This window comes from Mustela lutreola, chromosome 9 (assembly GCF_030435805.1).
Source record: "Mustela lutreola isolate mMusLut2 chromosome 9, mMusLut2.pri, whole genome shotgun sequence".
Taxonomy (NCBI): Eukaryota; Metazoa; Chordata; class Mammalia; order Carnivora; family Mustelidae; genus Mustela; species Mustela lutreola.
In genome coordinates, this window is record NC_081298.1 from 111,806,127 (window position 1) to 111,830,783 (window position 24,657).

At 47.2% G+C, this 24,657-nt stretch overlaps 1 long non-coding RNA gene across 1 annotated transcript; it reads left to right on the forward strand.

The window, feature by feature from the left end:
* Positions 1-16,423: 16,423 nt before the first annotated feature.
* Positions 16,424-23,165, forward strand: LOC131808141 (uncharacterized). Its single transcript, XR_009344693.1, has 2 exons — positions 16,424-16,707; positions 22,638-23,165. It is a non-coding gene; the product is annotated as an uncharacterized LOC131808141 (long non-coding RNA).
* The last annotated feature ends 1,492 nt before the right edge of the window (positions 23,166-24,657 follow it).

Below are 24,657 nucleotides of genomic sequence, written 5' to 3' on the forward strand. Positions count from 1 at the left end.
CCTTCACGATTTGTCCCCTAACTCTGAGGCCTTGTTGCCAGAAGTTTCCCTTCATTCTTGGTGGTCCTGCTATGCGGAAACCCATGCACCTTCCTGAACAGACCAGTGCTCACTTGTACTTGGGCCTCTGTACATGTCTTCCTTCCAGTGGGTCATCCCCCTGCCAGCTTTGCTTAGCTAGCTGCTACCTTGTTCTCAAGAATCCTTAGCCATCATCTCCCTGTGGCCATCCCAATCTGGCTTGGGGCCCATTCTCTTGGCTTCTATTGCTGTACTCCCTACCCCTTCCCTGCAACCCCCTGCCAGGCCTCCCTCTTCATAGAGGCAGAGCCACAGTGCATTGTAACTGTGTACTTGTCTACTTTGATTCTGGCCCCTGAGCTTTTTTAGGAAAAAATGTCTTTCATCCCCTTGGTTTCTTCATTTAGAAGCTTTTGATAAAAGTTTGCTGATTGAAAGGCCGATGATTGTGACTTGATGTTGCTTGCAAATTTTGTAAGCATGCCAACAATATTCTCTTGCACATCACTAATGAAAAGTTTGAACAGGGCACCTGGCTGACTCGGTTAGTAGAACATGCGACTTTGTTTTTTTTTTTTTAAGACTTATTTGAGAGAGAGTGAGTGTGCATACGAATGGGGCAAGGGGGGGTGGAGGGAGAGGGAAAGAATCTCAAGCAGACTCCCTGCTGAGCATGGAGCCTGACACAGGACTGGATCTCATGACCCTGAGATCATGACCTGAGCTGAAACCTACAGTTGAACACTCACCTGGCTCAGCTACCCAGTTGCCCCTGTGGAGCATGTGACACTTGATCTTGGGGTCATGAGTTTGAACCTCATGTTGAGAGTAGAGAGTACTTAAATAAATACATAAATAAGCCTTAAAAAAATAAAAAAATACAGTTTGGTTAGAAGGAGAGAAGGATGAACCCTGAAATATGTTTATAACATCAAACAATCCATATAATTTCTTCTTGCCTATGATAAGCAATTTCACCAAGAGCTTGAAGAACTATAGATAAACCATATCCACTTCCTTCTGCTAATCTAGCAGGGTGGAGAGTCTATGAAAAAGAGTGAAGTCAACTTGGCAGGACAGAGGAGCCTTGGTGAACCCACTCCCAGAGATCCTGGTCTTCTTTCCAAGAACCCCAAATATTCTTTAAAAGACATCCCATTTCCAGTCTGTCTCCCACGACTTTCCCATTACACTCAAGTCCTAATCCTCATTTCCCATGGAGTGTCTGGGAATTTCCAAATCTAAAAGGATTCCTTTTGGCTTGAATGTTATGCTCAGACATTGTTGTCTCTTCTCACGAAGGGACAAATTGCTCATAAATCACTCCCTGCAACTGTAGCCAAGCTCTGGGCATCTCTTGATACCTTCAGATGGAGTTAGAAGCATTGTGGGAAAAGCTATGTAAAGAGTGGGGGTGGGGCAGTGAGAACTTGAGGAAGAAACAAAACTCAAGCCAGTCCTTTCCCTGTTCCTCAGTTTCACCACCTGTGGAAGGAATGGACTGGAAGAGTCCAGGGGTTAAACAACTTTTTCCCAAAGAAAGTCTTTTGTCAGTAGTTTTAGGGGTCACAAACTTCTCTGGGAACCTGATGATATGGTGGAAACTTGTCTGGAAATTTACACACACACACACACACACACACACACACACACACAGTATGTTCAAAATCTGTGCCAGAATTTTGCATGATATGGATAGTCTACATTATCAGTATTGACCTCTTTTGTTTGAAAAAAGTCCTATTATGTCTCTTCAGTTACAGAAATCCAACATCTCTCCTAGCCTTCGTGCTGCATGGAAGTTATGGGACGAGATCATCCACAGGTTCTTGGGAGTCTCTGGATGTTATAGGTGAGCGGACAGATGTATTAAGATAAGACTCAGACTTTCAGAACCTCTTCACATAACTTCAGCTTCTAAACCAACTTACAAATATTTCTTCTTTCTTATTTGAAAATCTTGCCTAGAATATAAAGTAAATTTGGATTTGCCATACTCATGTTTCTTCCATGGCCATCGACATCACTCCTCTGCCCTAAGTATATCCTCAAGAGTGGGTCCACACCTTCCTTCCTGTTCTTGGTGTGATTAACGGGGCCCTTTGTGCTCTCCTGGGGATTGTGTGCTCTTGCCTTCCTAAAACTCTCCAACTATGTCACAATTGCTTTCCTTCTAGAAACTGAGTCCACTGGAAAGTATTCTGGTTGGCTGTGCATTTTTAGATCCCATGAAAAGAGGCAATTACCAGGAAACAGATGCTTGAGCTCAGAGCCCACTACTTGTGCAACTCCTTCCAAGGACCTAGGGGTGGGAAACTTACTCGTGCCTCCACAGGGTGACGTGTTTTGGTCAAGTGACAAGCGTCAAGTATTTTAACCATGACTGCTAAGATGTCTACCTCCTTCTACTCTGATTTCCTTGTCTTCACATTTCCGCTTGTGTTGAGCAGCCTTGGAGGGGGTGAGAGGGTTTCTTGAGACCTAGCTAAGGGGAAGCTGAGTTCAGGATGTGTTTAGTCTGGGTTTAGTGAGATGTATTTATGAGGCTTCCAGTCACTCATGTGTAGCTGAAGTATTGCCAGCCATCTGCAGGGGGAGGGCCCTGGGGGTTTCTCTGCAGTTCCTTACCAGCACCTTGAGGTGCACGGCTGGAGACTCTGAACATGCCTTATGGCAACCCCACAAGAAATATTTGCACCGTAGAGGAGAAAAAAAACGTTTGTAATGTATGGAACCTGTATTAGTTTTCTAGGGCTGCTGTAACAAATGACCACAAGCTGGATGGTTTAAAACAAAAGAAATATGTTCTCTCCTAGCTCTGGGGGCCAGATGTCTAGCCCTTCCTCCAAAGCCTCTAGGGAAGAATTCTTCTTTGCCTTCTTTGTCTTTTTCAGCTCCTGGTGTTCTCTGGCATGTGGCTCTATCACTCTGCTCTCTGCCTCTGTCTTCACATGGCCTTCCTCTTGGTGTCCATCCCTGTCTTCTCCTCTTCCGTTGATGATAAGGACACTTTACATTGGACTTAGGGTGCACCAGGATAATCCACAGTGATCTCTAGGTCTTTAATCTAATCACACCTACAAAGACCTTTTCTTCAAATAAGGTCAAATTCACAGGTTCAGAGGGTTAGAGCATATCTTTTGAAGTGCTACCAGGCAACTTGCTACAGAACCATAAGCTAGGCTAGGAAGTGGGGTTTTTTTGTTTGTTTGTTTTTGTTTTATTCACCAGAAAGGTAACGCTGTGAGAATTTGGTTCTCATGATCAAGGCCAAGTCATAGTGAAAATTCTCTCCTGCCAGGAATATGCTCAGTTATAAACGTACTGTACATTTTTCTTTTCTTTTTTTTTATGAGGAATATGATTTAATCAGGATTCCTGTGTTTATAGAGCACACATTTGCAGCAACGCTACAAATAGCTAGAATGCTTGTCTGTAAGTCATATGTTTGTGATTCTTATCACTGAATCGTAGAAACAATATTCATATTTCTTGTTTAATACTGCCATCAGTGAGTTCATACAACACTCATGATGAACCTCTATAGTAAGAACATCAACAAACTGGCTCATTAACATTATCGATTCAAAGGACATTTAAGATGAGTCACTATATAAGAAAACTTGACACGTCCTGAAATAGCTTATATATGGAAGAATCTTGATAGGGGTTTCCCCAAATATGACAATCATCCTAAAAATTCATGTGACGTTGCCAACATAAAGTTGTGAAGCTGAAACATTTTTCCTAAACCATCAATAATAAAAAACAAATTTTGATTAGCCATGCTGGAGGAACGAATAAATTACTTTTCTGTACTCTCTACAGAAGACAATATTGCAAAAGATTTGATATAAGAGAAATCAGTTAAAAAAGTACACAAAAAAGAAACACTCTTTTCTTAAAAGTATTGTAGGGATGTATCAAGTAGTTAATTAATAAGCATATGTTATTTTTCTGGGTTTTGTGACTGTGGTATTTATCAGCATAAACAGTTTTTATTTTTTAATTATTTTTATTAACATATAATGTATTATTTGCCCCAGGGGTGCAGGTCTGTGAATCATCAGGCTTATACACTTCACAGCACTCACCATAGCACATACCCTCCCCCATGTCCATAACCCAACAACCCCCTCTATCTCCCTCTCCCCAGCAACCCTCAGTTTGTTTTGTAAGACTGAAAGTCTCTTATGGTTTGTCTCCCTCCCGATCCCATCTTGTTTCATTTTTTCCTTCCCTACCCCCCAAGCCCCCCATATCAGAGAGATCATATGATAATTGTCTTTCTCTGATGAACTTCTTTTCGGAATAAACATTTTTAAAATTTTTTCTTGTGAATGACTTTCTCATTCTAACACTTATGTGAGCATAAATTTTTGTGTCTAATTTTGTATTCATGAATTTGTCTTCTTTTTCTTCAAGAGTCCCGCTTCTCAAGTTATACCAATCTTAGGCCTGTGTCATGACATCTGGCTCACCCTTGGCTTCAAGCCCTTCACTTTGAGTGTCTTGGTTCATCCTCCAGCCTTTGGCCTTTTTGTATCCCCCATCTTGTCCTCTCCCCTGGCCCATATACATGTTCAGGTTGCTACCAAACAAGGACATTTCTGTCTGTACTTCTGCCTCTTTCTTCTTGCTGCCAAGGAGCTAGTTGACGCCTCTGCTCTCACATCCACACACTGCTGCCACCAACTTATAAAATTAGCTCCCTTTCTTTCCATTTTCCACCCTTGCTTCCACACTCTACTTCCTTCTTTTTTTCTTTTTTCAAGTAAGCTCTGTATCCATCGTGGGGCTTGAACTCATGACTCTGAGATCAAGAGCCATGCACTCTACCAACTGAGCCAGCCAGGCACCCCAAATTCCTTCTTCTTGCCTTTGCTCTGGTCCCATTCTACATGTTTCTTCTCAAATTCACAGAGCCCTGACTTTAAGAGAAATTTCAGATTCTAAGTCTAATTTCGTATACTAGGCTGATCATCAAAAATACCTGGTAGCTATAAGAAACAGTTTTTATTTAAAAAAATTATATTGGCACATATCACATGAAGAGTAAAGGGTACAAAGCTTAAGTGTACAGCTGGGTAAATTTTCATGCTCTTGTAACTACCATCCATCTATTGAAATATAGAGTATTTTGAATATTCAAAGTACTTCCCCACAACTGCTTCAAATCAATATCAACCTCCACAAAGGTAACTGGTATTTTGATTTATCTCATAATAAATTAATTTTGCCTCTTCTTAAAATATACATAAATAATAAAAAATATATGTATTATTTTTTGGTATCTGTCTCTTTTATGTCAACATTTTATCTGTGAGATTCACATGTTTGGCTGTGTATCTCTGCAGTGTGTTCTTTTTAATTGTGATATAGTACTCCATAGTATAAATCTAGCACCAGGTACTTATCCATGCCACTATTGATGGACCTGGATTTTGGATAGATAATTTGGATTTTGGATGGATAATTTGGATTGTTTCCAGTTTTTGACTATTACAGATAAAACTGCTAGGAACATTCATATACATTTCTTTGGTGGACATATGCTGTATTATTCAGAGTTCCCTGGAAAAAAAAGAACCAGTAGTGTTTGTGTGCATGCTGTCTCTCTCTGTGTGTGTGTGTGTGTGTGTGGAAAGAGAGAGAAGAGATTTATTATAAGGAATCATCTCATGTGATTATAGTTGAAAAGTCCCAGGAGCTGTGTTTTGCAAGCTGGAGACCCAGGAAAAGTAAACCAGTAGTGAGCTCAGAGTCCTAATGTGTGGGAACCTGGTGGTGTAAGTTCTAGTCTGAATGCTCGCAGGCTCAAGACCCAGAAAGAACTGTATTTCAGTTTGAGTCAGGAGGCCCAAAAGAGCCAATGTCCCAATTCAAGGCAATCAGGCAGGAAGAGCTCCCTTTTAATTCTTATTCACCCTTTTAATTCTAATTCAGATCTTTGACTGATTGGATGAGGCTCAACCACATTAGCGAGGGCAATCTGCTTTACTCAACCTACTGATTAAAAAGTTAATCTTATCCAGAAACATTCTCATGGACACACTTGGAAAAATATGTGACCAAATGTCTGGGAACCCCTTAGCCTGATCAAGTTGACACCGAAACTTAGCCACCACATACATACTCATTTCTGCAGGTTATGCGTTTTTATGGGGTAGACATACAGCATCAGAATATGGTTTAGCCGGGGGAGATACTGTCAGTTTCCCCCTGTGATCGTACCAATTTATGATCCTGCTAGCCAGCTGCTAGTGTTCTACTTATGCTACATTCCTCCAGCACTTGGTATGGTCAATGTTTTTCGGTTTAGCCTTTGTGGCAGGTGTGCTGTGGTCTCAGTGGTGTGTTGGAGCCAGCTTGCGTGGCTCCTGAGAGTCAACTGATTATGCAAGCAATCAGCCAAGTCACCTGGGCAGCTTCAATCGGCCCTGGTGGGAATATTTACACCAAAGAAATTCTTTCATTCCTGGAAATTTGGTTGTTAAATATTTACAAGTGTATGACTGGTGATGATATCTCATTGTGGTTTTAATTTACCTTTCCTGATGAGTTATGAGTAAACATCTTTTCATGTGTCTCTTGGTCATTCTTATCTTCATTTGTGAAGTATCTATGTCTTTTACCACCTAAAAAAATTAGGCTGTTGATTTCTAATTTTGCTTGGTGATTTGTAGGAGTTCTTTATATATTTTGGCCTGGGTTCTTTGTAGAATATGTATGTTGCAATATCTTTATCCACTCTGTTGCTCAACCATTTCATTCTCTTTGAATGAAGACTTTCAAAGTAAATGTGTCAATCCTCTCTTTCATAGATAATGTTTTTTTTTTTAATGTTCTCTTTAAGAAATCATCATTTATCCCAATCACTTTTTAAAATACAGTTTTGGGGCCCACTGAATCAGATTGTTGAGCATGGGATACAGGGGTTGTGTATATTTTAAAGTTCCTGTAAGTGCAGATGGCTTTGAAACGCATTAAAAGTTTGTCAACCTTATTTGTATTGAGTGAAATGCATGTTATAACCAGGATGAAATGTTATTTCTCCCATCTATTACATTCATGTAAATCCCAAAGTTGTACAACATACTGTGTACAGTAGTGTTTGTGTGCATGCTGTCTGTGTCTGTGTGTCAGTAAAAAGGAAATAAGTCTATAGCACAAACATGGAGTGATTATGTGAAAGAAATTTTGAAGAGCACTGTTCAATTTCTTACCAAATGTGTGAAAATGCATAGTTTGTAAGCATATGTATATATATATGTGTGTGTGTATGTGTCTGGGTCTATACCTATATGTCCTAGTGTATTCGAATATATTTACTGAAGGAAACAAGAAACTCAGCTACAAAAATAAAAATTAAAACTCCCCTTCAAACATTGAATAAAAAATTCAGCCACAGTGACAGCCACTGGGGGTGTTGAATCCAATATATAACTTTTCTATATTGTTAGCTTTTATATACCACGGGCACATGCTACTTTCTTTTTTTAGAGCTCTCCAGGTGATCTGGATGGTCTTTGTATCTCTCATGTGAGGAGACTGAGCCCAGAGCGTTTGGGCCCAAGCAAGAATTGCTCAGAGCTCCTTCCTGAGAGTCATTTGTGCCCTTCCCTTCCCTCTCTTCCCATCTGACTTGGCCTCTGGCTCACAGAACTAGTTTGTCCTGCACAGTTTCTGCCTTCTGCTCAGGACCCTACAGCAGGCCACAAGCCAGACGGCCCCTCTGAGGGTCTGGGTAGGAGGGAGAAGCAGCCCCACGTGCTGGCCACCAGTCCCGGGCCCGCTCTCCCTGAGGGTGATCTATGGCTTGTCAGAGGTGTGGGTTCTCGGCACTTGCTGAATAGAAAGCTTCTTTGTTCTTAGGAGTGAAAATAACCCTAAGATAAATGTCGGGGCTGGAAGAGCCAAGGGAATGTTAGGCTTCTGTTGCCCCGAGGCTCCCTCGGGAAGGTCTGAGGTTAGGGGAGATATTCCTGAGCGAATATCATGGGCAGAGTCCTCCGGGGATCGTGAGCTGTGACCCCTGAAAGGTGACCATGGGTTCGTCTCAAATTCAACCCAGTTCCTTCCTGATACCTGCCTGGAAACTACTTTCACGGTGGGTAACCTTCTGTCAATCCATGGAAACTTCTATCCCTGGTCCCTTGTTGGTTATGACATGACCAACCTCTCCACAACCCCTTTACTTCCCCTTACCCACAGGCTGCCCCCTGTGCCTGTACAAAAACTCCCTTTTATCTTCATAAACCCGTTTGTGTTCCCAACCCCCTTCCTTTTATTTGCCCCTTGGCAGAACCGGGTGCTCTCAGGAGCCTGCATTTCATTTCTCTGGCTGTTTTCAAGAGAAGGAGGGATCCAGCTCTGCACCTGGCCATTGCAAACCCCATAAAGTTCAAGGTATGACTCCTCCATGGACCATAACCTCCTCCCCTCCCTAATCCGGCCTAGGCAGGACTGCATCAGGGGATGCTGGAGCTGCCAGGAGAGGAGAAAGGGAAGGGAGGATTTTCCCAGGCTTTTAGTGGTCTCAGAATAAAGCTGCAAGACAAGTTTGGAAGCTGTTTATTTTTCAGTCATTCCTAAGGTTCTAGAGAAAGTATTTTTAACCCAGGAACTTTGAGAGGTGGCCTAAGATCTTCCAAGAATCCCAGAGGGACAGAAACCCACGAGGGGCCAGAGTGTGAATGACATCAGACTTCCCTCCAGGGAAGTCAAGGGCTGTGGTCCTCCTATCCAATCCCAGTGCTGGCTCAGAAAAGTGGAATTCGGGGGGGGGGGGGTGTGCTCAGAAGGCGGAGCCACAGGAAGGACTTTAGAGAACAGCCTAGAGCCTTGTTCCTCCCTTTTGCCGAGTGTGGTTTGTTGGGCTGAGCCCCGAAGGGAAGGAGTGGGAGGGGCGGTGAGGACGGAGAGGAGGCAATGGAGGAGGCCAGTAGGACACCATCAGTCTGACTCTATTTTCCCGGTGAAAAAAGAGAGGCATGGCGATGCCCAGGAAGATGCCGCTGTGTCATGTCTCCATGACAGCAATGAAGCAGCCCCTCTCCTGGTTCCTGGGCTCTGCTTGTTCTCAGTGGTCCCTGGCTGGGGTCTGATGGAATGTGGGGTTTGAGGAATATGCGGTTTGAGATGGCAGAGGGCGCTCTCCCCATAGTGGGGCCTGGGACCTCAGCTTTAGCTCCCAGTGTCCTGAAAAGTCTCCTCCACCAGGACTCCTAAAGGCAGAAAGTGCCCATTCAAAGCCCTGAATCTCTGGCCAGCCCCTCCCCCTGCCCCAACACTTGATCAGCTTTGTCTCTGTTCAGCTCTATTTGGCTGCACGAGTTGAGGTTTAGGATGAATCACGGTTTTGGGTTTTCTCTTCAGAAAAGAATGGAAGAGAAGACGGGTGAGGGATGAGAGTGCCCAGGTATCGAATCCTATGGGTCAGGCCCTGGGGTAGGAGGGAGCCAAGAAAGCTGATCTGAGGCTCCCAACAGCTCTTTGGAGTAGACACTGTTACTCCCCTTTCATCGAGTCTTCTAAGGTTGAGTGACTTGCCCAAGGTCACACAGCTTGTAGCAGCGGATGAGGCTGGCTGTGTCTGGCTACAGAGGGAGGGCACCCTGCCATTACAACAGTGCTGCCCTAGTGTGTTCTGGATGCTTCTTGGCTCAGTGCATAAAGGCCAGGACTCTTCAGGCCTCTGGTCACCTCCGGGAAGGATAGCAGGGGACCTAGTTCTGGGGAATGGAACCTTAACGAATCCATCAAAGCACTCCCAGAGGCATCAGCCAAATTCCCCAGGACTTTTGAGAGGGGGACTGCCCCAACCCTGACCTCTGCGGGCTCCTCCCATCTGCTCCTGACCCAGGCAAGGATTTTTCAGGGCTGCTGCTGATTCATGATGCCCCTGGCCCTGGGCTGGGCAAAGATCTGGCTTTATGCTCAGTTGTTTAATAATCTGTGAAGAAATCAATGCATTCCCACCTCTTCCTCTGGATCCAACCAACATGGGTTATAATCACATCCGTGCTATTTGCCTAAGCTGGGCGGAGGCGTGGAGGTAGGCTAGGAGCTTCAAGTTAAAGTTTTCTAGACTAATAAACTGTTACTCCCATTATAACTTGACTGGCCCTTGCCTTTCCTGGCCAATCACCCCTTCCCCACCCCCAGCTTTCCTCTCCCTTTCACTGAGGCTGACATCACACTTAACATTCTCCAAAAATTCCCCAAATTACCCACAGTCTTCTTAGTTCCTGCCGTCGTCTGGAATCCCACATCCCAGACTGCCCCGTGTCATTCCTCCCATTGTCACCCCTGAGCACCAGGACTCCCCAGCTCTGGTCCCCAGCTGGCCTAGGTCCCCTGGCTCAGCATGGCCTGGCAGTGAAGGAGCAAGGTGGGATCTGACCCACAGAGATCCCGTCACCAGGTCCTGTGGGATAAGCAGACTACAGGAAGAAGCAGACTATGGGCTGTGGCTGTGGGGGGGGGGGGGGAGTGGGGGCAGGTTGTCTCTGAGAGGCCTTATTATGTGGAAATGGGCTAGGGCTTTCTGGCTTGGAAGGCACACTGTTACAGTGGAGAAAGCCCAGGGTTTGGAGTCAGAAGGCCTGGGTTCAAGTTCTGATTCTGCAACTCAAATGTTCTGTGCTCTTGCTGGGACCACGTGGCCTTCTCATCTCCGTGCTCCCCTCTGTAAACCGGGGCTCTGGGTATTTTCTGAAAAAGGCCAAGGCAGAATTTCCAGGGCCACATGGCCTTCCAAAACCTGACCACTTTCCATTAAGAGGCAGAGTCTCTGTCCCTCCCTCTTGAACCGAGGCAGGTCTCTGTGACAGCCACAACAAATGGGAGCTGTTAGAAATGACATTGCGTGACTTCCTAGGCTGGTCATAAAAGGCATGTGGCTTCTACTGGCTGATGCATGCACTCTTGCTCTCTCTGTCTCTGTCTCTGTCTCTGTCTAGACTGTCTCTATCATGCTGGAACTTGACCTCCAGGCTGTGAGGCAGCTCAGGCCACATGGAGAGCGCATGTATCTGTTCTGGCTGAGCATCCCAGCTGAGGTCTCCCCTGACAGCCAGCATCGAAGGCCAGACTCACTGATCCCTGCCCATCTTGCAAATTTGTGAACAGAAGTAATGCTGTTGGTTGAAGTCACTCACTCAGGCAGGGCTAGATGTCTGCATATAGGATCATAATAGTGATGTCTGGCTTACAGTCGTCATGAGGGTTAGGTAAAGAGATGCATTCGGCAGTGCCTTGTGAAGCCCTATATAAATACAGCTCCTTGTCCACGTCTCTGCTGTCTGAGCACTTCCGTGTGTGAAGGAGATGCCAGTATGTGTGTGTGTGTGTGTGTGTGTGTGTGTGTGGAATGTGGCAGAGGTCTCCACAGATTCCTTCCTATAATCCTGACAACTCCCCTCTCCAGTCTAGCTCAGGCAGGACTGAATTGGTTGGTGTAAGGATTAAATGACATTGGCATTATTATTTTCACCAATTTGCAAATGGGCAAACAGAGACACAGCTAGGTCAAGTTCAGGAGGAACTGGAATTTGAATCTGGGTCTCATTTACTGCTAAGTTGTTACTCCTCTTTCCCTAGGAGCTAGAGCTCGGCAGTTCCCTGAGGAATATGGGGACACTAGGACATCTCAGCAGATCCTGACCTGGAAAAATCCTTCTGCTGGCTTTACTTAATTTTTAAAAATCAAAAAATTTTTTTTCATGTAATCTCTGCACCAAACAGAGATCAAGAGTCACGTGCTCTATGGAGTGAGCCAGCCAGGTGCCCCACTGCTGGCTTTATTTAATTTTATTTGCATTTCAACAAGCACGGATTGAGCACCTATAACGGGACCGTGTGTTAGGTAGGAACTGGATGCCTAACACACGGTCCCGTTATTGAGTAGCTTGTAGTCTCTGGGGGGAAACAGACTACTTCCTGGTTATGTCACCTTGGGCAGGTTACTGACCATCTCCAAACCTCAGTTATGCCATCTGTAAAATGGGGCTAATTAGAGAACCTATCTCATATGGTTAATGTGAAAATCGTATGGTATGTAATTCTATTTAAAGCATGATGCATGTAGAAAGTGCTCAACAAATATTCATTTTTATTAGTATAGAAAGAAAAGTTTACAATATAATGAGATATATGCCCAAATACAGGGAGACGTAAAATCTTACGGGAGGAGAGAGGAGTGAGGAATTAGTTCATTCTGGGGTGACAGCGAAGGCTGGTGCCAGAGAGGAAATGGCATTTGGTCTGGGCCATCAAAGGCAAGTGGGAGTAGCAGGTGGTCTATGGAAGGATAGTATTTAGTGGGTCAGGGAAACAGCAGGCCCAGGTGGCTGGAGCACGGGGTCCTGAGGGTGGAGGTGCGAAGGCAGGCTGCGAGCGGGCTCTGTGCCTCTGACTGCAGGGTAGGGTCCACCATGCAGGCCCACAGACTCAGGCAAGAGACTCCCCACCAAGGCTTAGGGACGAGGCTTTCATGTGCAAACGTCCAGCAGGAGGACCCCAGGCTCCAAGATGTGGAAGCTTGGTCTGAGAGTTGTAGTGTTGAAAGAGAAAAAGTTAGGGGAGCACCTGAAAGCTCCAGGTACCTAACCCTGATGGGGAGGGCTCAGAAGAGGAGGCTGGTGTTTCAAAGAACTCCTTCTACACCTCTCAAAAAAATCTGCTCTGGGTGGGCCCCACTGAATCTCTGCTAAGCCTTATCAATAGAATCTGCTCCTGCCAACAAAACCACCAAGCCTCTTGCCCAGAAATGTCCCAGAAAAGTCATCACAGAGCAATGAATGGGCCGCTCTGGGGAAATTTGCCCCAGGTGGCCCAAGGCCTTGGGGGGTCAACAAAGGCCTTCTTAGCTGGTGCATCTGGCTCCAGGGAGAAGTCTCCATGGGAGCTTCGGGCAGGCTCTGGGCTCGTATGCAGAGAACAGCTGCTTTGGTTTAAATATTAATAACGCAAAATGAAATGTGTGGGGTGCCCAGTGCACCAGAGCCCAGCCAGTGTGCATTGTATCTAATGTCCTCTGCACTTGGGTTTGGAAAAATGTGGTCAGTGAATTTAATATACTTTTTGGCAAAGGGAAGACGACAGTTAACTTCTCTCCGGAGCCTCACTAAAGTGGGTTGTCTTTCTGGAAAGTGGAGGAGGGAGAGTGGTTTCTCCCAGTGTGCCAGCAGGCCTGCTGCCCGAATTCTGTCAGAGCCCCCTCTGCTCTGCCCACCTTGACACTTGCAGGGGGCTCTGGGGGCCAGAGAGCAGCCCACTGAGGGGAATGGAAGCAGAGCCAGGCTCGCTGAAGACCCAGCGGGGGGCCTGGGTGGGACCTAATCCCCAACTTCTGCTGGCTAGGTCTCCTCTCTCCAGGATGTTCTCTCCCCATTTCGTGCCCCCTTCTGGAATCACCCACCCTGGTGTTGGTCAGAGGAGCTCACCATGGGAATGTCAGGGCCAGGGAACTCTTACAGGGCCCCTAGAGGTTGACAACCGATCCAAGGTGTCCAAGCCCTGGAGGTTGTTGGCCCCGAAGAGCCTCGCTCCTCTCAATTCCCCTGCACGGTTGAATCCAGGCGGGGTTCTGACCGAGCTTCCCCCTCCACTGCCTACCTGCAGCAGCCCTTGCCGGCGTCTCTGTGGGCTTGTTTCCCCTTCACCAACATCCAGGCCCTGGCTTCTTGCTTGCCAAGTGCCACAGCTCTCAATTGGCTTCTTGAGAAGTTAATAAATGCTTGGTGACATCACAGCCCCAGAGCCAGAGAGCAAGAGAACGTCAGAGGGCTAATGTTTCTGAGAAGAAGTCAGAGGCTCAGGGTTTGCCCAACAAAGGCGCCCTGTGCAAGTGTGGTCACGTAACGGCTACTGCCACCACAGAGCTGGAACAAAGCTGGCCAGGCTTCCCCCAAAGTCGATCTCTGGTTTTACACAGCCCGGTAGTGTTCCCAGCCAGAGGCTTGAGCATATCATCTGGCAGGGAGAGCCGGCCGTACCTGCCCGTGGCCTGGTTGTGGCCCGCTCTGGGGGGCCTCCCAGGCTGCTGGGGGCCAACGGTCACCCCCAGGGCCCCTCAGCCAGGGTGGAGGCTCAAGGCAGGAGGAACGAAGTAGCCTTGCCTGGGAGAGGGTGGGAGCTGCAAGTCACCAGGGCTCTGGGGCTCCAGCTGCGCCCCAGGCTCCAGCTCCCCCCCAATCCACCCTCCTTGGCCTCCGGCCCTTGGGGAAGCTGAGAGAAAGTCTCGCCTGTTCTGGATGCCGCAGGCAGGATCGGCCACAGTGATCTCCTTCATGTGTCACCGCTGGCTGTAAGAGCTGTGTTTGGTTTGGCAAAACGGCTATTTAAATAGCAGTGAAATGTGTCACTGGAAAAAAATTAGCTCATGTTTCCTTTGCCATTTCTTCATGATTTCCATTAAAAGTGTAACCACGGGTAATAAATTAACAAGATCTGTAAAAGCGACCATAGGAAACCATGGATCCAGAATTCCTATAAACTTCTAACCCATGATGCTAAAAAGCAAGGCTACTTGGGGGAAGGGGAGTTGGATCACCCATGCACTCCAGTTTCCTTTGTGTCTGATTCTCTCTCCCCAAAATGAGAAAGGAAGCCCTCCACTTCTCATAGGGGTAGTTATCAGGGGTGAGAGTCTTTGCTTGGAAAACCTGGAGCCTTGGGGCATTGCTTGGCTCTTCCTGTTTTGTAAAAAGAAAAGGAAAAAAAAAGGGGGGGAGAAAAAGCAAGAAAAACAAAACTAAAAAGTTACTTCTCTATCAAAGTATAATTTCCTCCCCCCAAACCGTGCCTCGCCTGGTTCTACCACAGGCCACTTGTTAAATGTTCAACTCCTGGTGGGAACTGGACCCTTTCCCACGGGTCCTGAATAGCTTGAGGTTGAGCTGTAGCTCAGTTTCATAGATCAGAACATGGAGGTCAAAGGAAATTATTTGCTTTGAGTGCAAAATGCAATAATGGTGGGTGCTTGGGGGGAAGCCGGTAACCTTCTGAGGGCTGCTGTCTCCAACACACACGTGCTCACACGTCCACACCCAACAATGCTTGTTTGGTGCTGGGCGGTGGGTACTGACGGATCCCTGTAGGGTCCTGAAAGTGTCTTTGGAGGTAGTGGGGTAAAAAAGCTGCTTCCGAGGCAGGTGGCTCTGGGGAGTGTGTTTGGTTTGACACACCGGGGCTCTGGGGGTGTCGAGGAAGGGCACAGGCAATGCTTCACCAGAGGGCTGAGAGAATGGGGGTCAGGACCAAGGCAGTGTGTTTAGTGCTACACCCAGAGGCTGAGGAAGTGGGAGGCAGGATCGGGGAATGTGTTTAGTGTCACGCACAGAGCTGAGGGGCTTGAGGGAGAGGGCTGAAGGGGTGTGCTTAGTGTTGCACAGAGGGACTGAGGGAGTGGGGGAAAGGACAAGGAGGGTGGGTCCGTGTGACACCCAGGACTGGAGGAGAGGGCAGGGGAGTGGAGGAGTGGTTTTAGCGTCCTGCACAGGCTGGGGAGTGGAGAAGACTGGAGGGGTGTGTCAGGGTCACACGTCGGACCAGGGGAGTGTGTCAGGGTGACACATGGGGCTAGGAGACTGTGTTCAGGGTCACCTAAAAGGCTGGGGGAATGCAGGACGGGACTGGGGGGAATGTGTCAGTGGGACACGTGGCATCAGGGTACAGAGGATGGAAGGAATAAAGGGCAGGCAAGCGGTAACCAGGAATTTCCTTTTGCCTCTGGTCCTCTGAGCCCCTTGTCCTTCCTCAATGTTCCTTTCACAAGTATCTCAACCCCTCTTTATCCGTCAAATACGACTGGCCCCTGGTCTCCAGTTGGGTGGTTAGACGGAAGGTGAGGAGAGAGGGGGGGTTCTGTACCATTTCTAAACCCCAGGACAACCTCTGTCCCTGGAGCCCATCCCCCCCACCCCCACCTGCACTTAGCTTCGGGGGTAAGAAGGAGACTTCTCCTTGTTTCTTCATGACAGTCCCTTTTCCTGGAAGGCGGTGGTGTGGAATTGGAGGCTCAGAAAACCCTTTGTCACAACGAAATTCAAGAGGGTAATTTAGCGTTGATTCTTTTCTCCCGATTTGCATTAGGACCTCTTTTCCTCTAACCCTCCTCCTGCCTCGGTTCCCAAACCTCTCATCTTGTCCACACAGACGCCATCATCCATTGCCAGCACCTTTTTTCCAGGGGTGTCTGGCTTTCTTCGCTCCTTCCTCTCTGTGAGGCCCTTGATAAGGGCAGTGGTGCGCGGCCGTCCCACCTCCCCCACTCCCCCTGGTCCCGGACCGGGACCCCCAGAGAACCCTTCCCTTAGAGCTCAAAGCGGAGGACTCTGCCAAGGCACCTGCCGTAACGAAGGAGAAACATCTGCTTGTGTTATTTACATTTCATCCGGATGTTTGGGTGCCATGTAGACGCAGCCTGTGGGCCGTCTGAGCGCTGTGGCTGCAAACTGAGCTTGCCTTTCTCGGAGCGCGGAGGCCGGGAGGGAGGGCCCTGGAGCTGAGCAGGGCCGGGGCCGGACGGCGGACACTGCCTGCGGATGGTGGGAGGGAGGCAGGAAGGCGAGACCGGGCGCCGAAGGCGGATCACAGCCGCGGCAACGACGCGAACAAGATTCCCCATAAACAGCGGATCTGTTTATAGAGTCACCAGCGAAGGCACACACTGGACACATGGTGATTTCTTTTCTTTTTTTTTTTTTTAAAGAAAAATTGCCCTTTATAGCGCTCCCCCTCTACTTCCCAGAGGCCCGGTGAGACCCTACTTTGCGCTGGGCTGGCCCTGCCCGCTGCGCGTCCTTGGCCGAGGCTGTGCAGCCCAGCGAAGCCGTGGTGCCCACGGGCTCCAGCGGAGAAGGCCGGTTAACAATGCCGGGCAGTGAGTGTAAATCACCACGCTCCCCCTTTTCCTGGGTTCGGGCTGGAAAGGATCAGAACTGTGCAAATACTTGGGATGTTTCTCTTTATTAGTGATAAAATATTGGACGTCAGCGTGTGGCGGTTCCCGCACTGCCTCCGACAGTCGGAGCAGTAATTGTGATGAATAGGGGTCCAGGGGCAGGGCTGCAGACGTTTAAGGAGGGCTCCGTGGACTGAAAATATTAGGATTGATTCAAGGTCAAATACTTTATAAATTTATCAGTGCTAGATACATTCTTCCGAGGTGGGGGCCACCCTTCCAGCCTCTTGGAAAAAGAACTCACAGGCTCTCCACCCCCGCCCCCCACGCCCCATGTCCCGCCACATTTAACCCACAAAACTGACGAAACAGCAGACATTTTCCCATAATTCGTGCCCTTTTGCTTCTCTTGCCAGGAGATGAGTTCAGCACAGACATCTCTGGGCAAGAGTCTGTCCCTTTCTCACTGCAGAGAGAAAAGAGAAACTTTCCTGGGACTGAGGACTGAATCCTGGGGATTGGAAGCTGGTCTGGGTTTCCCTGGGCAGAGACCCCAGGGTCTGGTAATGGGGACTGGCTCTAGAACCACCCAAGGAGCCCTCAGGGCAAAAGGAGGGTGTCTGCTGCTTAGGTTCTTTCTCCCAGTGTCAGATGCCCTGTTAGTAGGCAAAGAGATCTTTTAACTCCTTGTCTGCCAGGAAGCTCCAGGTGAAGCTCTATGTTGAATCATGGCACTGGCCCTCTCATGCCTCCTTATAAAGCTAATTTATTGAACAAATAGGTAGTAAGGCAGGAGCCTCTCTAGTGCTGGGGATAAAACAGGGAACAAAATAAATGAAAAGCCCTGTACCTAGGGATCTCATATTCTTAGAGGGAATGAGAAAAATAATATATTAAAAAACCTGCTATAAATTATATAACATATTACACGATAGTAAGGGCTAAGAAAAAAATAAAGTAGGGGAGGAAAGGGAGTAAGAGGAGCAGGGGGAAGAGACTGACATTTTGGAAAGAGTCAGGGAGGGCCTCTGAGCCCAGGAAGAAGTGAGTGCACTTACTGGAGAAAAGAGTGTTTATCTGGAAATGTGTTTTAATTGTGCTGGTACGTGAGCATTTTAGTACAGGCTGTCACCTAGCCTTTCCTTTTTGGAGCTGGGTGAGGTATAAAGAAAGACATGCACAGAAAATGAATGTGGTAGAACAGATCTGTTCAGAGAAGAGATTTCTAAGACCCCCTAGATTAATGATTTGCATCTGAATTCCTGGAGGGTTTGGTGAAACACAGCTTGCTGGCCACGATTCTAGCAAGTTCTCAGGTCCTCCTAATCCAGAGATCACACTTTAACAACTACTGCCCTAAACCCACAGACCATGTGCTTCTTGATGAGGTGGGGCTTCCTGGAAGGGGTCAACTCTGAGAAAAGTTTGAGAAAAAGAACAAATCACAATTTTTCAACTTGACTCTTTAAAATAAGTGCAGTGAAAATTAAATTAAAGCCAGTGGGCACAGAGAGAAGGCCAGACTACAGACAGGTAGGGGAATGGTTCTATTGGCTGAAGTTGAAACTGTCACTGGCCTTCCTTCCCCCAGCATCCTGGTCTGGGACAGGGTCTCGAGAGACCAAGCAGAGAGGGAGAGCATACATACAAGGCAGGTGTGTGGGCTAGACTTGACAGCTTGAAGTCAGGGAGGGGAAAGTTATAGAAGTGTTCCTCCCTGCCCCCTACCCCAGACTATGCTAATCCTTATGAAGCACTCACTGGGAAGGGAAGCCATACACATCTAGACAGCTTTTCCCAGAATGTACTCCATGTAACCCTGCTTTCAAGAGAGAACTTTATAGGTATCACCAAAAGGAAGATTCTTTTGTCAAGTCTGTTTAGAGCACACTGGGTTAAACAAACTTCTTCACTGCAGGACTTCTCAGGGGCTTTAATATGCAAATGTACATTGTTAATCTCCCAGAGGAAGATTTACTATTCAGTGTTTTTTAAACTTTTTTGACCACAGAATATCCTTTACTTTTTTACAGCAAATCCGACAAGGCCAGTGTATAGCGGGATATGCTTCAGAAAACACTGGCCCTTAGGACTGCATGCTCTCCTAACCCACACTGATGGGTGAAACCCTTGCACAGCTGAGAACCCAGAGGCTATCTCCAGCAGTCCTTTGTTCTCTTAAAGACTTGTAGATTGGGTTAGAAGGGTCTCCAGATGTGCCCAGGCTCAATGCCTGTACTGAGGGCCCCAGGGTTCTTTGAGGAGAGAGCCTGGACTCCTGAACCCTGTTTGTTTGATTTGAGCAGAACTGGAAGACACCATCCGTCCTACAGAGCATCTTGCTCAGACACACTCCTGCCACACAAAACATGTAGAAGCATGTGTTATGCTGGTTGGATGAACAGAATCGGTCACGGTGTGGGTATTGCACTGAATCCCAGTGCATGGCTTAGGCCTATAGGCAGGGCCTGCGGAACTGAGAAGGGGAGGGGCCTATGGCTCCAGCTGTGTCTGGAGAACAGCAGCCCTGATATTTACGACTATGATGGTCCTTCTCTAGTGGACCTGCTTTGGAACATAAATAAACTTAATAGGCTCCAAATAATTGTGACAGCTGAGTTTAAGCCCAGGGTAATGGACTTCCCTCTCGCTTTCTTTCTTTCTCTCTCTCTCTTTCTCCCCCCTTCCCTACCTGGCCTGTTTCTACAGACCCAATGCTCAGTCCTGAGCATTGCTACACCATCGACTGGGTGGGTTTTGGGGCTTGGATGGGGAGGGCAGTGACCTTGAGAATGAACCAGAGGAAGGAGGTCCATTCTCATAGAATGTCCCAGGCTGAGATGTATTGCTGACTCATCCAGCCCCCCAGCCTGATGAGGCAGATTCCAGATCTTGCTCCATACATGGGGGCAGGGAGGATGAGCCATCCCTTACCGCCTTTTCTGCCTTTCTCACAAGCCATGGCTGAGACACAGAAACAGAAATCTGGTTCAAAGAACTCCCGTACTTTGAACACTTCCTTTGTGTAAGACATCATACCATCTTATAGGGAAGAAAGACACCTGCCTCTCACACAGACCAGACTGAGATAAAGGGCCACAGTAGAGAATTATAAAGAAAACAAGGAGATAACAGATGAGGCGAAATCCTGTGGAGCAGGGACAGGACTTTCCAGGAGAGAGACCAAAACAAAGGCACGGAGGTAAGGGAGTACAGGAATGTTCAGAGAGGGCGCACAAGGGTGACAGAGCTCGCAGGAGAACATGCTGGAGCCAGGACCTGGAGAACCTTTCTTTTCATACTGGGAGAGTCCACTTTATCAGACAAATAATAGAAAGTCAGGTTTTATTTTAATGTTTTAAAGTAATAGATGCATAGAGTAAAATCCTCAAACAATACAAACGTGTACTCAGCAAAAAGTCTCCCTTCCATTCCTGAATGCCAGTCATTCAGTTCCCTTTCCAGAAGCAACGGGGAGTATCAGCATCTGGTGCATTCTTCCCGATAGTCCACGTCTTTGCAAATTCGTATGTGAATCTATCTTCCCAATGCTTTTTAAGTGCAAATATTCACATGTTGTACACACTTACTTGTGCCTTGCTCATTATACTCAACCATAGATCTTGGAGATTTTTCGATGGAAGCACACCGTGTCCCGTAGTCTATTTAGTAAGACTCTTCCAGGGGACATTCAGCATTTGCACTTCTTTTGCTACTTCCAACAACGATGCAGCGGATACCCTAGTGTGTAAGTCACTTTGTGCGTGTATTGTGACATGGACATGGAATTGCTTGCTCAAAGGGCATTTGCATTTTGCACATTGATAGGCTTCATGGGGGGAATTCAACGCAGGGGATGCTGGGACCAGATCTGTTTTAGGAAGATCCGCTTGGAGGCACCAGGATGAGGCGAAGGAGGAAAGAGACAAGTGTGGAGGGTGTTGTGATCGCACCAGGTGAAGTATCATGAGGGCCAGAGCAGAGCGCCGGCTGAGGAAAGGGAGAGAAGGGCACGTGTGGAAGAGACACTAGTAACTGATTAGATGTGTCCATATGGGAAAGGAGAAATCAAAGACAATCAGAGGCCCAGAGCCCCATGTGGGGAGGGATTAACCAAGAGATAGAAGGAGTAGCTTTGATCAGATTCTTGAAAACCAGGAATGTGTCTGTGTAGAGAGGAAAGCAGAAAGCTAAGAAATCACTACCTCAGGCTTGGGAGGGCTTGGAGAAGGATAAGACTCAAAGAAAGTTAGAAGGTCCTAATGCTCCCCCTGTGGAGTTTCACACAAGACTCAGGGCAGTTTCACACAAGAAAAGGGGCAAAGACTACCAGATTTGGAGTCTTGGAGTTTAGAGCAGCTTATGACTGTGTTAGTTTAGGCTTCCTGGTAGGACCAACAGTTGCCAAATTTCAGCGGTTTAACCCTATAGATTATTTCTAGCTTGCATCAGTATCCACTGTGGGAACACTGGTGAGGAAGGGGCTCTGATCAAAGCAGGTATGAGGATCCTAGTTAATTCCATATTCAGAGTCTACCCTCTTGGAGATGCTCCACATCCTTCCCATTCACCCCCTGAGTAGGAAAAGAGAGAACTGTGTATAGGCAGGCTTTGCAGGTCAGCATTGGAAAGGACTTAGGCCACTGTCACCTACTTTCTATAGGTCAGAGTGAGTCCTAGGGTTGCAGCTAACTGCAAGGGAGCCTGGGAATGGCAGCCAACTGTGTGCCCAGGAGGAAAAGGGAAGTGCTTCGTAAACAACTAGCCAGCCTCTGCCCCCATAAGTGTGTGTCCTGAACAAGTTGTTTAATATCTCAGAGGCTCAGTTTTTACATCTGTAAAATGAGAGTCATCACCTCCTAGGTAGGATCATTATGAGGATTATGATATCACATATGTCTTCCACTTAACATGATTTAGGGAGACAAATAATCACTACCATGAATATTTATACATATTTGTAGTGTGTGCTTTTTGGTTGTGACCCTAGGAGAGCGGTTGTGGCGGTTTCCCCGGTCTTTCTCTTCTCACTCCAGGTCTACACAGACAGAGGAAACCTCAGTCTGTTTTCTGACTGACCTGGATCCTGCTGGCCCCAAAGTCGATTTATTTTCTTGAAATAAATCGTTTGGTTTGGCTGACTCCATGGATCGAATTCATGAGATTATTTCCAAATCTCACTATGCCTGGTCCATGTAGACCTAGCCACAACCTCTGCCAGACAGCTGCGCTCCAAGCACACGCGGGCTGAAGAATGATTCTTGTCCATTCTTTCATGTTATTCCCACACTTCAGAAGTCTGGAGGGAAGCTGAATGTTTGCTGTTCTGGGATCATTTGAAGCCGGGCATGCAAAGAGTTCCGAGTCACTTTCAAGTCTGCCCGTAGGAAATCTTTCTTGGCAACCAGACAACTAGAATTAGTTATTAAAGGCATGTCAAATGAATAAAGACACCTCTGTGAGGAAAACCACAAGAGCAGTTACTTTTTCTAATATGAATAGGAGGCTAATATCAAATCACCTTTAATTTTCCACTCTTTCTTTGCTGTTTCGATGGTAGGTCAAATCTAATAATACAGATACAATAGAAAGCCATTTCTGTTTTCATCTATCGCAATACATGTGCCCACTGCAGATGTGCGTCTTAAAAAACCAGGGTCTGGAATTTGAACAAGTGCCTGCATACTGACAAGGCTGTTTCCTCCAGGAAGGTTCTCTGGGATGCCATGCCTGTGTTGCCCTCACAGGCCGTAAGAAGCCGACCCATGCAACAGAATGAAGCATGTCTTGTCTATAAAAGCACACATCCCACTCAGCCTGGGCCACAGCAGTACCCGAAAGGCAAGAATGATCACAATGACCCAGCCCTCAGGACCGGGAGGAGAACGTGGTGTGAAGGCATCTTGAAAACATGGACCTCCTTTCCAGACGCCAGTCACCAAAGGCCTTGTGAACTCTCCTTCTCATGCGGCCTAGATTTGGGGCCACTGGATAGATTTGCAGACAGGGGAGCTGAAGACCAACAGGAAGGGCTCTCTCATGCTTAAGAGGCTCCAAAGTCTGACACACTGTCTGGGTTCACACTCCAGGGCTGCTATGTTTTGTTGTTGTAACAAGCAAGTTGCTCACTTTCTCCATACTTCAATTTCCTCATCCATAGAATGGGGGCATTCTGTCTCAAATGGCTGTTGTGCATAATAAATGAGCTAATTCTTACAAATTAGCTTACAAAGCACTTAGAACAAATGTTTGGTAATGGTTAAGTTCTCAATGACTGTTGGCTATCATTGCTAGTATTATCCATCACCTTAACATTACCCAATGGAGAAAGGGATCGATGGGTGATTTTATGTGTGGGTGGGTTGTGTGAGCCTGAACAACATGGAGTCTCTATGGAAGGGTGGGTCGGTTGAAAGGAACCAGGCTGGCACCATAAGGTGCTGCCACTTTGAAAGCTCTTCTGCTGGGTAGATGTGATTTGAGTTCTTATGGTCAGATGGCAAGGTGGTCCCCATCCAGATGCTCTCCCGGGCAGACAAGTTCATCCTCTGGATACAAGGTTGTCATTCAGGAGCAAAAATACAGAAACCACTTGGAACTGACCAAGCTCACTCCAGCTTCCTAGAAATGAGTCCTCTCAGGTGGGTCCTGTGGGGCAAGGCTCCTTTGAAAGCTTTCTTATGTCATGCATTTTGTGTGCCTAGGGATTTGGTGGCTTTTTCTTATACGAACTCTTAAGGGCCAGGAGCCATCCTGCAGCACTTACCCTCTAGATTGGAAGGCAGTAGGCCACCCCCCTGACCTTCCCATCCCTTGTCCTTACCTTTTCATTGACACCAATGGTAGATCTTCAGCCAGTTTTGACTCTGTGCCATGTAGCGGTCTAGGGTGACAAAGGATTCTCTCCTTGACCAAATGCTACTCAGGCTCCCCTGAACTCTTCTCAACCAGGACTTGACTTTTGGGCTTCTATAGTTGTCTTTCCAACTTTAGCAAGGATCCTGCTAAGTCAGTTTGGTCAGAATCCCCTACTCTTTTTTTTTTTTTTTTTTTTTTTTTTAAAGATTTTATTTATTTATTTGACAGACAGAGATCACAAGTAGGCAGAGGCAGGCAGAGGGAGAGAGAGGAGGAAGCAGGTTCCCCGCTGAGCAGAGAGCCCGATGTGGGGCACGATCCCAGGACCCTAGGATCATGACCTGAGCCGAAGGCAGAGGCTTTAACCCACTGAGCCACCCAGGTGCCCCAGAATCCCCTATTCTTGAAATCCGTTCACTCTCAGATTTGACCTGGTCCCTTGGCTTCCCCCCACCCCCCATCCCCCACCACCAGGGAATGTCTGATCATCCAGGCCTACCTTCAACAAGAATCTTGTGAGATTGGTTTAGCCAGAATCCCCCTGACCCCTGATGCTTCCTCTTAGTCATTTTCCCCCCACTGACTGACCCCCCCCACACCCACCACCGTGCTCCTTAGCTATATTTCCTTGTTGAATTCAGAGTTTAGTGCAATCTCTCTCCCCTGCTACAAAACCCCACTGTGGTAGTAGCCCTCCCTGAATGAGTCTGCTTTACTCTCTTTAATAAGTGTTGTGAATAACTTGATTTTAGTAGAGAATTCGGGGTTCATCCTGGGAGAGCCGAGATAAGCTGTATATCAACGTGCCCTGATTCATAGGTACAGATCGCGGGAGGGACAAGAAATCCCGCACTAACTCCCTGGGGCAG